General features: G+C 40.0%; 1 protein-coding gene across 5 annotated transcripts in view; it reads right to left on the bottom strand.

The window, feature by feature from the left end:
* LOC141156357 (uncharacterized) overlaps positions 1 to 13,634 on the bottom strand; it is a 131,643-nt gene that overhangs the window by 100,265 nt on the left and 17,744 nt on the right. Inside the window, exon 1 of one of the 5 annotated variants that reach the window (XM_073642543.1) lies at positions 8,003 to 8,241. The exons of the other annotated variants lie outside the window; for them this stretch is intronic. The gene's annotated coding sequence lies outside the window, so the exon portion shown is untranslated. Of the gene's footprint in view, positions 1 to 8,002; positions 8,242 to 13,634 lie in introns of those variants that run through there. 5 annotated transcript variants of the gene reach the window in all.

Here is a 13,634-nt window from a genome sequence, read left to right on the forward strand (position 1 = left end):
ACACCAACATGGTTCAGGAAATCAAACAAGCTCCTCTCTAGAGCTAGCTTCTCCAGACACTGAACGCTGAATACCTCAGCAGATCATCTATGTATATCCCAGACCACACCCTGGTGTTGAGATATGGATAACAACCTCTCAGCTCTTGGTTGTTCTCAGAAAAACACGCCCTTTACAAATGGTGACTTAACCCCTTATTGCACAGAACATGCTGGAGGAAACTTAACGATTTTAATTCACTGAAGCTAATAGCCTCAAGGAAAAATAACTCCCCTCCAGCACTTTACCAGTGACTTTTTCACAATATTATTATATTATATCTATATATACACATACATACATACAAAATAAATTGGGTGCTACTTCATTATTTCATCATGGTAAACTTCCACTACATATATATTATTATCGCCTCCACTGCCATTTAACTCTGCAAACATTTGGGTGGATAAACCCATAGCAATGGTGATTTCCATCCTCTACCACACAACCGCCCTAGATTTATTGATTCCACTCTTCTCCTGCCTATACCACAGTTATCATATTATATTCTACTTATATTCATTAATGTGTGCTGCATACTACAGAACTTCCAATGGCGCCATTGACACGTCAGTTATTCAAAGTCTTCCAAATAACACTCAAACCTGCAGATGTCTGGATCAGACAAGACCAATGACACAGCACGCTATTCCCTCAATATATGTAATTTTTGTCCTGCTGGTTTCCAGATAATGAAACATTACACTATTGTCTTTACAAATGAAGAACCTAACCCACAGATTGTGTATACAAAAGGCAGCGCAATATTTTATTATTACTGTCAGATATGAATCTAATCAACTTTCTCTTCTTGCAGATCACTAATGGCTGATATCAATTGTCTCCCATGAGTGCAAGAATATTCAAATATCCCATCCCGAATGTTGCTCTGTTGCTTCTCCAATATGCATTGCAAACTATCAACATGTTGCAAAATGTGGCACTAAACAATTCTCTAAAGGTTATTGTTGTTCAGTGAATGGAATAAAGGAGATATCACTAAAGCGGTTGTCTCACGAACAAAGTACATTTTAAATCAGTAGATCTTGGAATAAAAATAAGTTCCACATTTGGATGTGTTTAAAAAAAATATTCCTGTGCTGAGATAATAAATCAGAGTGCCACCTACACAACTTAAGTCCACAGAATGGAATAATATCACTGGTCAGGGCAGATTATAATGTGATAATTAGAGATGAACAAGTACTAAAATGCTCGGGTGCTCGTTACTCAGACCAAGCAATTTCTGTGACATGCATAAGTAGCGCTGTTGCTTTAAAAGCATCCAGCAACTATTAGAAGTAACACAAGCACAGGAGACCGGAAGTGTTCTTGAGGGGTTAACAGTCACAGGAGACAGGGAAGGTTTTAGCAGAGCCCCAGGGGAATTGTGGGGAAGTTGTTTACTGTCTGGCTGGAGCTGAAGAGAAATGTGGTGTGTGTGTTCTGTATCTCACAGAAGTGCACCTGCAAGTGAAAAGGTCAGATAGAGTTCCTGAACTAGCAGTGCAGAGTATTGTCAGGCAGAAAGATAAGGACTGGAATAAATGGTGTCACAGGGATCATCTCCCTCAGCAAACCCCCCCCCTCCATCTCACTGTGCTGTAAAGAATGCTGTGTTCGTTAATGTGCCTTTGCATTAGAACTGTGCTGTCCTGTACTACTGGGAAGACTGTGAAATGCTGTGCTGCTAAGGAAACTTTACTGTTTGTCACTGGAGCCTGTTGCTCATAAGACTTAACTTGCACTGGCTGTGCGGCTTCTTATTAAATGCTACTGTTCTACCGTTTATGAGGACTCTTGTCAAGTGTGTCTGGTCAGCAAGTGAAACAACTCTGTGCGCCTGAGAGAAGCTGCAGCACATGGTCTGTGGTCGCCATAAGTAACGGTTCCCCCAGGACTCAAAAGAATTCATGTAACCTGTCTCGCCCCTACCTAAACCTAGCGGCGTGCGTGTAACATTTCTAATGCTCGTTTCAAGTAATGAGTATAATTGGAGTCAATGGGAGATCCAAGCATTTCTCTGGCAGACCCTACATGGAGGTTTGGGGGCAAATTCTGCCAAAAATTACAAGCAGGGTCATCCATACACCCTTGAAGGCACCAACTGTAGTGCTTCATTCAAATATTGTGAACAAAGTGTATTTGTGGTACTCCTACACTCAAAAGCTCTGCACACAGTTCAAAGCCAGGAAAAAAAGTTATAAGTAGAGTCTTCCACACACCTTAGAAGGCAACAACTGGTGGGACTCATTCAAATATTACATTAAAAACACTATGTGCTGCTGTCATCTGGTGGTATGTAAAAGTCGGGTCTAAGCCATGTTTTGTTCATTGTTATCAGAGTGAGCCTGTCCGCACTTTCTGTTGACAGGTGAGAGAGTCTGTTAAGACCCCCCTGTGGCACTAAAAATCCACTCAGACAAGACGCTAGCGGCAGGGCAGCACAACACCTCCAAAGCATAGAGGGACAGCTCATGCCAATTGTCCAGCTTTGAGATCCAATAGCAGGTGTGGTCGGCCAGGTATTGCTTGATCATCTTTTAAAACTTTTCCTTCCTTGTCAAAAATACCCGGTCATGAAGGCATGGACGCTGGGAGGGTGTTATGAAATTGGCCCAGGTCTTTGACAGTGTACCCCTACCTCTGCTGTGTGTCATCTTTCCTCCTTTGTTGGGCAAGGAAGCTTTCCCCCTGCCGCAAGCATTGTCGGATTTAAAATTTTTTCAACAAATTTTCCACAATGGTCTCAGGAAGAAGGGATGCAAAGTTCTTCTTGTAGCGTGGGTCTAGCAGGGTGAACAACCAGTACTCTTTTTTTGGCCAAGATGAATGTAACGCAAGAGTAAAGTGAGGGAAAGGCAGCGGTACATAAAGTCGGCCATATGAGCCAAGCTCCCTACAGCCAACACTTCCCTGTCTCCACCATGATGACTACTCTCCATCTTCTCCTCCTCCCTCTCTTCCTCAGCCTGACCACGTCAGTGAGACAGGACGTGGCTTGTGTGGGTACTAACCTCTTTTGCGCTATCAGCTAGTCCTGTTTTTCCTCCTCAGCCTCCACCTACTCATTGTTAACCAATCCATGCTGAGCAGATGAGATGAGGCTGGGCTGGGCAGTATACCCCTGTCTTGTGTCTCTCCCTCTCCACCTGGTCCGCATCCAAAGCTTCATGTGTAATTGTCACCAGTGACTGTTTAAATAGGCACAGAAGCGGGATCGCTGCACTGATGGCATCATCGCCGCTCACCATCTTTGTGCAGTCCTCAAAGTCTTGGAGAACCACACAAATGTCAGACATCCATGCCCACTCTTCAGTTATGTGTGAAGGCTGACGAGAATACTGACAGGCGTGTTGGAGCTGGTATTCCACAACTGGCCTCTGCTGCTCACAAAGCCTTGCCAGCATGTGCAGTGTGGAGTTCCAGTGTGTGGTCACATCGCACACCAGTCAGTGAGCTTGCACTTGCATGCGCTGCTACAGCACTGCCAGAGTGGAGGCAGCTCTATCTGACTTGCGTAAATGGGCACTGATGTGACATACCTTGACCATAAGCTCTGGCAAATCTGGGTTGGTTTTCAGAAAATGCTGAACTACCAAGTTGTGCACATGTGCCAAACATGGTACGTGTGTGAGCTTGCTAAGCATCACAGCAGTCACCAGGTTGCGCCCATTATCACACACAACCATGCCTGGTTAGAGGTTCAGGGGCAAAAATCACAGATCTGTGTGGTCTGTTATTCCTTTAAGTAACTCTGCCACGGTGTGCGGTTTGTCTCCTAAACAAATTAGATTCAGCAGAGCCTGTTGCCCCTTTGCTGAGGCAGTGCTGCAGAGCTTCCAGGTTCTGGCTCATGTGGATGACGTGCTCCGAGATAGCACATTAGAGATGGAGGTGGTGCTGGAACTGGTGTAGGAGGTGGATGAAACCCTGATAGAAGTAGAGCCAGCCATCCTCCGTGTCGGGAGCACAAGTGCCATGACTAAGCCCCAGCCTCCACAAAGTTCACCCAGTGTGTCATCAGGGAAATTTAGCGTCCCTGGCCACAAGCGCTTAACCACACGTCGGTCGTTAAGTGGGCAATGTCAGTATGTGTGTTGGTAAGGGCATCGGTGATGTTCATGGGAGGGAAGATGGGGACGACACAAGGGGAGTAACAGTAGTGGCTGGGGACAGAGTATCAAAGAATCAAAATTCAACACCTGTATCAACGAAATTTCACATAAACCAAGTTTTAGAGTATATGTGACAATAGTGAATTTTTGAACAAATATGTTTCTACACCTGTACCAGGCTATTTTTTTTTTTTAGACCAACGAAATGTCACACGAACCAAGTTTGACAGTATATATCACAAGTAGAGATAAGCGAACCCGTGGATGTTCGGGTTTGCCAAACATATAGTAAAAAGTTGGGTTTGGGTCCAAACTTGACCTCGAACCCTAACCCAATACAGATCAATGGGGACACGAACTTTGGTGCTTTAAAATGGATGTAAAATGGCTATAGTCAGGGCTATGGATTCTGTAAAAGGATGCTAAATGAGGGTAAGAGCAGGGCAATTGCCTTGCAAACAAATGTGGATAGGAAAATAACTTAAAGGGGTTCTTTCACCATAGCAATCATGCTAAAATAGGAAGTAAATGAATAACAAAAAATTTAACAGTGCCCTCACAAAGACTGAGGCTTGCTACTTCCAGTCCCATTAAAAATTTCACCACAGAGCGTGGGCCACAGTATACCCCAAATTAGCAGCTTACAAATTTCACCCACAGAGCAGGTTTTCAAATTTCCCTGAGAAAGCTGGTTAAAAACTTCACACCCACAAAATGGGGCACAGTACCCCCACAGCTCAAAAATGTCTGCTCCAGTAGCGCAAGTTACAAATGCCGCCAATGAAAAGCTGGTAGTATGATCTTGGATCGAGCTGGTGGTTCGCAGTGAGGCTCGCCATCGGCAGTCAAGTTAAAAATTTTACCCACATAGCGTGTTGTTGACACATTTACCCCACAGTTCCAAAATTTCACCTCCAGCATACAAGCAGCCACAGATAAAAAGCTCGTAGTTTGATTCTGGATACTGCTGGCGGTCCGCTGCAAGGCTTTCTACTGCCAGTCCCAGCCACGTTACCTTGGGACGCCTCCCAATGCTCTTGCCTTAGGGTCCCGGGGGCCCGAAGTGTTTCCCTTGAGAAAATTAGGGCTCAAAGCAGGCAACCACGCCCAAATACTTCAGCTAGGTATAATGGAATTGTACTCTGTTTCTATTTTTCTGTTTGTTCCAATTGGGGCCATGATTAAGAGGAGAACCGGTGGAACACAAAGTGAAGGAATTGGACTGACTCTCAGCCATCCAATCTCAAACCACCCACAGGCAGGGTTGCACAGTAAAAACCTGTAGTGGAGAATCAGGTTTGTGTTCCAGAGATGCAACCTGATAAACGTGTACTACACCCAAGAAAGGCAGCAGTCAGCAAATTAACCACTTCTCAACTGAGTCAGCAGCTGATATTGCAAGACAGAATAGCCATCCATGACAATTTAGAGGCTCTGTAATTGGAATGAGTAGTTAAATTCTTTATAGGGCTTTAGGTCTGGCCACAAAAGGTAGCGTAAAAGTATTTTTTTTGGCACACAACACGTACAGACGCGGCTGCAGAGTACATAGAAGTTTTTGGGCACAGTACCCCCACTGAAGGTAATAACAAATTTCACCCACAGAGCAGGTTTCTACATTTATCCCACAGAAGCTGCAGGGTTGAGGAGTACACACAGCAGCTTAACTCCTTTCTGACATGGTATGCTATAATATGTCCTTGTGCCCTGGGCCTCATGAACCAGACGTATTATTATGCCTCGGCGATTGCATCGGCACACAGGCTGTGTAGGAGCGATTGCCGTCGCTTGTCAGCTGATTCTGACAGCTGACACCTGGCACTCAGTGCCAGGAGCGGTGCCCGCACTGCTCCCAGCACTTTAACCCCCTAAATGCTGCAATCACTGCATTTAACGACCGAGCACAAGGACAAAAACCCCTCTCTATTCTTGGATCGGAGACCCTTGGATTTGATATCGGGTCCCAATTGTTGCCATGGTGACCCGATGTTGTCATGACAACATCCGGGTCACCAGGCATCAGCAAGTTAGTTTAATCATGTGCAGTGAATGATCAAACTAACTTGTGTCTGCAGCACTGACAGTTATGAGGTATAGCAGTGATCCTGCACTGCCATACCTTATAACTGCGATCAGACTACAGAAAGTGAAAGTCCCATAGTGGGAATACGTAAAAAAGTGAAAAAAAAAAAAGTAAAAAAATATATATATATATGGAAGAGACGCGGTGGAAGTGACACGATATGCGTTCCAGCGCTCCAGAGGGCTTAAGTAGCCAGGATAGTCAACGGGGACTGCCGCTTGCACTTCAGAGAAATAGAATGTAGGGTACAAGAGCAAAATAATAATAAATGGAGAATAAATAAGGGAAAGGAAGAATAAATAGAGAAACCGGGTACAAAAAACAAATATAGAGTTGTGCTCAAAAGTTTACATACCCCGGCAGAATTTTTCTTTTCTTGGCCTTGTTTCAGAGAATATGAATGATAACAAAAAAACTTTTTCTCCACTCATGGTTATTGGTTGGGTGAAACAATTTATTGTCAAACTACTGTGTGCCCTCCTGCTGGTCTGGAATGGTGTAGTGTTGGATGCAGGTGGGTGGGTTCCGGGCAGTATCCCATCCTTACCGGAGAGTGGGGCACCACACCTGTAGGTGAGATGCAGTACCTCTGTTGCGACTGAACCCACAGGGGCGCCACACACTCATCAGCCTGGAAGCTGCGCATGGGACGTACTTGGACGTTCCAACATGACAACGATCCAAAACACAAGGCCAAGTTGACCTGTCATTGGCTACAGCAGAACAAAGTGAAGGTTCTGGAGTGGCCATCTCAGTCTCCTGACCTCAATATGAGCCACTCTGGGGAGATTTCAAGCGCGCAGTTCATGCTAGACAGCGCAGGAATTTACAGGAACTGGAGGCTTTTTGCCAAGAAGAATATGCAGCTTTACCATCTGAGAAAATAAAGAACCTCATCCACAACTACCACAAAAGACTTCAAGCTGTCATGGATGTTACAGGGGGCAATACATGGTATTAAGAACTGGGGAATGTTAACTTTTGATCAGGGTCTTTTGGATGTTTTTGGTTGTCATCAAGATTTAAAAAGAGAAAAACACAGTAGTTTGATAATAAATGGCTTCACCCAACCAATAACAACGAGTGGAGAAAGTTTTTTTGTTATCATTCATATTCTCTGAAACAAGGCCAAGAAAGGAAAAATTCTGCCGGGGTATGTAAACTTTTGAGCACAACACACACATACAATGTGTGTGTGTATATACTGTAAATATAAAAAAAAAAAAAAAAATTATATATATATATATATATATATATATATATATATATATATATATATATATATATATATATATATATATATATATATATATATATATATATATATATATATATATATATATATATATATATATATATATATATAATAAACAGTACACATATTTGCTATCACCACGTCCGGACAGACGCGACCTATAAAACTGTCCAACTAGTTAACCCCTTTAGTTAAACACAGTAAAAAAAAAAAAAAAAAAAAAAAAGCAAAAAAATGGTGCCTTATCAATTTTACCACATGCGGAACAGCATAAACAAACAAAAAAAAAAAATCCTGAAATGTTGTTTTTTGCTTATTCTGCCTCCCAAAAATTGGAATAGAAAGCGATTGAGAAAGTCACGTGGCTGAAAATAGTACCAATAAAAACGTCAACGTTAAAATTATGGATGAATAAAAAAAAGGGAAAAGGAGAAAAGAAAGGGGGGCGCAGATCTAAGTGTAATATTTTAACAATATCGAATTAGAATTAAAAATTGCTCTCACCTTTGTGGTGTCTTGTTATCCAGCATGTATCCCTGTCTTTAGGGAGTGGAGTAGTTGTCTGGATCTGCTGGCCTGCAGCTCAAAAACAGGTAAAACGAGCTCCTTTGCAGGAGACTCGTCAGAAAGTGCAAGAAAAAGTTTCCAGTTTGTCAGGGAGCGCTTCCAGGTGATTCATTACTTACTCCAAATCTTTCAGGAATAATCTAGTTTATTTTTATATAAACAACGCGTTTCGGCTATACATAACATTAGCCTTCATCAGGTAAAAATCATAGTTGTCTTTAAAGAATACATTTATATAGCATAAAAAGAGGAGGAGGAACTAATCCAACCCCTCAATCAATTTTCATCAATTTAAAACACGTGCACTTCTAAAAGGTATTAAGCAGTTAATTAAAAGTGAACTCTATATGGATTTAGAAAGGGGGGAGGGGGAAACAAAAACAAAAAAAAAAAAAAAAAAATTATTGAATAGGAAAAAACTTTTTTTTTTTTTTTCTATAAAATACAATTATTTGTCATATGACTCCATTTACTATCCTATTTTCTACTTCACTGATTTTATTTGGAGAAAGATGAAAAAATGCCAGATGAACAAGTAGAATTTCTTCTGACTGGTTTGCAATTCATTTTGCGTCATAATGTCTTTGAGTTTGATGGACAACTGTACCTGCAGCAGCATGGTACCGCGATGGGGACTCGGGTAGCCCCAAGTTTTGCAAATTTATTTATGGGGCTATTCGAGTCCCTATCCCCACTTAATTCAGAGAAATACAAAGACAACATAATAATGTATAAACGTTTTATAGATGACTTATTAATCATTTGGAGGGGGGATATAGAACAAGCCCATTTGCTGGTGAGGGAAATGAATCAAAACACATGGGGCATTTCCTTTACATCCACTATCAGCGCTGAAAAAATAGTTTACTTGGATTTAGAGATTTCACATATGAAAAAGAAAATCGTAACAAAAACACATTTTAAAAAAGTAGACATTAATGGATATTTACATTATAACCGTGCACACTATACTAAATGGAAGAATAATATTCCATTCAGTCAATATTTAAGAATAAGGAAAAATAATAGTAGTGAACAGGATTATATAACACAAAGCAAGATCCTGACTAACAGATTTCGGGAAAAAAAGTATCCAAAAACCCTAATACAACAAGCTTATAAGGTAAACTTAGCAAAAACTCAGGGTGAATGTTTGAAAAAAACGCTTGAAAATACTAGAGAAAAAAGCACTGAAAAAACTGTGAGAGAAAATGCTGTCATGGATACAACTAAATCTCACCTGAAATCTAATGATGAGAAATGGCAGTTCAACTTCATTACAGCCTATAATAAAGATAACGAAAAAATTCGTGGAATCTTGAAAAAACACTGGTATATCTTAAAACAAGATCCCTTGCTACGAAATGTATTACCACAAGTCCCCAATATGACATTTAGAAGGGGAAAAACAATAAGGAACATGGTAGCTCCCAGCCGATTGAAAAACTTCATGAAAACCCACAATTGCTCAAAAAAGGTGAATAAACCTGGAGTATATAAATGTAACCAGAAAAAATGTCAGTGCTGCTATAATATAGCAGATAAACAACAATAAATAGTTTCCAAGAGTACAGGTGAAATATTTTAGATAGAACAACATTTGACATGTATAAGCGACTTTGTTATATATGTTATAAATTGTGACTGTGGCCTCCAGTATGTGGGGAGGACCACTCAAATGGTCCGAACCCGACTGAATGGCCACAGACACAATGCCGGAGTCGGTCTCCTTATCCATAGTCTATCAAGACACCTTTTGCTAACGCATAAAAAAGAATTCAATGTTACTTTGACACCGATTGAACAGATCCCTAGAGATGTCTCCAATAGGATACAACAGTTAAATAAAAAAGAGGCCTTCTGGATATACAGATTGAGGACTCTGTACCCAGACGGCCTCAATGATAAACTAGAGAACATATAATACCGCTAAATTTTTGGGGGTTAAAAATCGAAGTCTGCAAACCTCGTAAATGAGGTAGAGGGAGAAAAGCTAAAGAGAATAAAAAGAAAAATTAAGCACCCAGAGACTATAACTGTGAGTGGCTCAATGGAGTAAATACGCAAATATTGTAGATATGGGGAATCTAAATGTATGAGTTCCAATCCCTACAGATACTGGTTCATATATTGGTGATAAATTCGTTATACCTTAGAATTGGGAGAAATATTTTTCCCTTATTGGTGATGTAGTAGATAAAATGGAGTTCTTAATATTGATGACATCGTTATATTCTAGAATCGGGAAAAATATTTCTCCCCTATCAGTGAAGTAGAAAATTGGATAGTAAGTGGAGTCATATGACAAATAATTGTATTTTATAGAAAAAAAAAATAATAATTATTGAATAGGAAAAAATATATAGTGGTGTTTTTTATTTTTATTTTATTTTTTTTATTTTTTTTTTTTTTGTTTCCCCCTCCCCCCTTTCTAAATCCATATAGAGTTCACTTTTAATTAACTGCTTAATACCTTTTAGAAGTGCACATGTGTTTTAAATTGATGAAAATTGATTGAGGGGTTGGATTAGTTCCTCCTCCTCTTTTTATGCTATATAAATGTATTCTTTAAAGGCAACTATGATTTTTACCTGATGAAGGCTAATGTTATGTATAGCCGAAACGCGTTGTTTATATAAAAATAAACTGGATTATTCCTGAAAGATTTGGAGTAAGTAATGAATCACCTGGAAGCGCTCCCTGACAAACTGGAAACTTTTTCTTGCAACGTTAAAATTATAGCTCTCAAAATATGGTGATGCAAAAGCTAGTCTTTGCAACAACAAAAAAAACAAAAACGTTTAGTGTGTGACATCTGCCAAACAAAAAACCTGCTATAAATCTGGTATCGCTGTAATCACACCAACCTGAAGAATAAAGTTGTCTAATCACTTATACCACATGAGGAACAGCGTAAAAAATAAATAAAAACCAATTCTTCAACTGCTGCTGATTTATTCATTCTGCCTCTCAAAGATGGCAGTAAGGCTCGGCTCACGTTTATCCTGCGCTCTGTGTTGAGAGCTTACATCGGGGTTTCCATGTAAATTTCTGAAATACGTGATTCAGACGGAACCCCCCGGTGAAAGATTCCTTGTAATGAGGCAGATGGAGGCACCGTGGACTCAGTCTGGCCTGGGATCCCACGGTGTCTGTCTTGCTATTAGGTGTGCATAAAAGTGCAGTCGGCCACAGTTTTGTGAACCTCTGAAAACAAGGACACCGCTAAACAGAGGCCAGAGGGAGTCCAGAGTAATGCTGGTTTCACATGTCCTGATTTTTCCGGTACGGGAAAAAACAGTACCGGAGATAACCGTGTCCGTATGCACCTGTGTGGCATATTTGTGGCAACCGGGTTCCACCCGTGTAATGTATCAGGAGCAGTGTTGAACGAATTTTTTCGGAATTTCAAATTCGGGTCCGTGTTCGGGGTTCTGGCTTGTTCGCGACAAAAAAATTGGCTCCGCCCACGAACATCCCTGAATTGCTACGCGGTCACGCAGATGTTATCTTATTAAGGGACAGTGGTAAGAATTGTAAAAATTGGCCTGGTCATTAATGTGCAAACAACCTTGGGGGTAAAGGGGTTAAAGATACATTACTCCCACAGATATCTGTTCAAGAATACATAGTTTGCAAGACATGAAACGATTGTTCTAAAAGTAAACTGTGTGACAATATTGTTTAAAAAAAAAAAAAAAAGATATAAACACACACACACACACACACACACACACACACACACACACACACACACACACACACACACACCTCCCTACCTTGATGGTGATAGAAATTTGGTTGTTCAAAAATTGGCTATCAGTATCAATTTTTTTTCAAAACCAATATCATTTCACACAAGTTTTAGCGTATATGCGAAATTAGTCAATTTAGTAAATTTTTTGAACAAAATTATTTTAACTGTACTAGGACAAGCTGTTTTTAAAAAATTTTAACCCACTGTAATTTTACACAAAGCACGTAAAATGGTATAGATGACTAACTGAATCAGGAAAAAAAATTGGAACATTTTTCCTGAGTGTTATATACCACCGAAATGTAACCAAGAACATGTAATAATCTATGGGTGAGCAATATAATACCAATAAATTTTGGATACATTTTGAGGGTTATATATCAATGGAATGTACCCCAGACCACGGAATAGTGGTATGAGTGAGAAATGTAATCTAGCAAAAAATTTGAACTCTTTTTTGGGAGTGTTATATGCCTCAGAAGTGTACCACAAAGCACGCAATACTGTATGGTTGAGAAATTTAACCCAGCAAAAAAAAAATGTTTAAACACTTTTTTTTGAGTGTTATATCACAGAAATGGACCCCAGAACATGGAATAGTGTATGGTGAGCAATATAATAATGATACATTTTTGAACAACTTTTTTGAGGGTTATATACCAACTAAATGTAGCCAAGAACACGGAATAGTGTAAGGTGAGCAATATAAGAACTATAGCGTTTTGAACACTTTTTTGGAGGGTTATATACCAATGAAATGCCAAAAAACTTGTGGAATTGTACTTTTTTTTGCAATTTCAACACATTTGGAATTGCTTTCCTGCTTTACAGTGCATCACAGAAAAATAAAAAAAGTTACGACTCTTGAAAGTAGGGGGAAGAAAAAACAAATGAAAAAAATGGAAATTCACCATGGTATGAAGGGGTTAAAAGCTTGGACACGTTCATAATTGTAGAATATTTCCTTGCTGAGCACTTGTAAAACGGATAATTTGCTAAGAAAAGTTTGCTGAAAATAAGTTGATGTAAACATGTAATGCCAGAGAAACCTAGCAGTAAGGATTTAAATTCCCTGCAGCACGACAACAGGGAAATTGAAAGAAGATATGAAAAGTGTCAGTATTTTTTTCTTATTCATCTCCGGTGCACCCCTGAATATTCCCCCTTTATTTTTTTTTTTAAATCCACCATATTTTACAGATATGGGTCTTTTTATTTTGCGCTAATTTTTGTTTGTTTTTTTACCAAGGGGGTGTGACTCACAGGGTAATAATGCAGAGCAGTCTGCAGATACGCCCCAGAGGATCCTATTTTGGCTTTTTACATAGTCACTATTCAAATAAGCAGGTTATCTGTGTAATGCAGGACAGGGCAGAACATTTAGAGCGACAGGTGCTCTTTGTAATGGCTCTTCCATTATCTCAAAATAACAAAGAAAGTCTATGTTTCCTTGAGAATAACATCATCATTTATCCCTTGGTGCTTCAAATTACATGTATACACAGAATAAAAACATAATGCGTGGATCAATTGCAGTAAATAAATGGATATTAACTAGTGTTGAGCCACCCCCGTAGTGTTCGAGTTCGGTTCGGTTCGTCGAACACCCGTGTGTTAGTCGAACTGTTCGTCGAACACCTTCGAACACCGTTAAAACCAATGGCAGGCAAACAAAAACACATAGAAACACATAGAAAACACCTTCAAAGGTGTCCAAAAGCTGACAAACTGCTCAGAAGACATAACTAACACATGGAAAAGTGACAAGTACATATAGTCATGCGAAAATAAAAGAGGTGGAGGAGTAAAAGG

Source organism: Phyllobates terribilis, unplaced genomic scaffold (assembly GCF_046119375.1).
Source record: "Phyllobates terribilis strain yellow unplaced genomic scaffold, ASM4611937v1 Scaffold_8__6_contigs__length_399053987, whole genome shotgun sequence".
NCBI lineage: Eukaryota > Metazoa > Chordata > Amphibia > Anura > Dendrobatidae > Phyllobates > Phyllobates terribilis.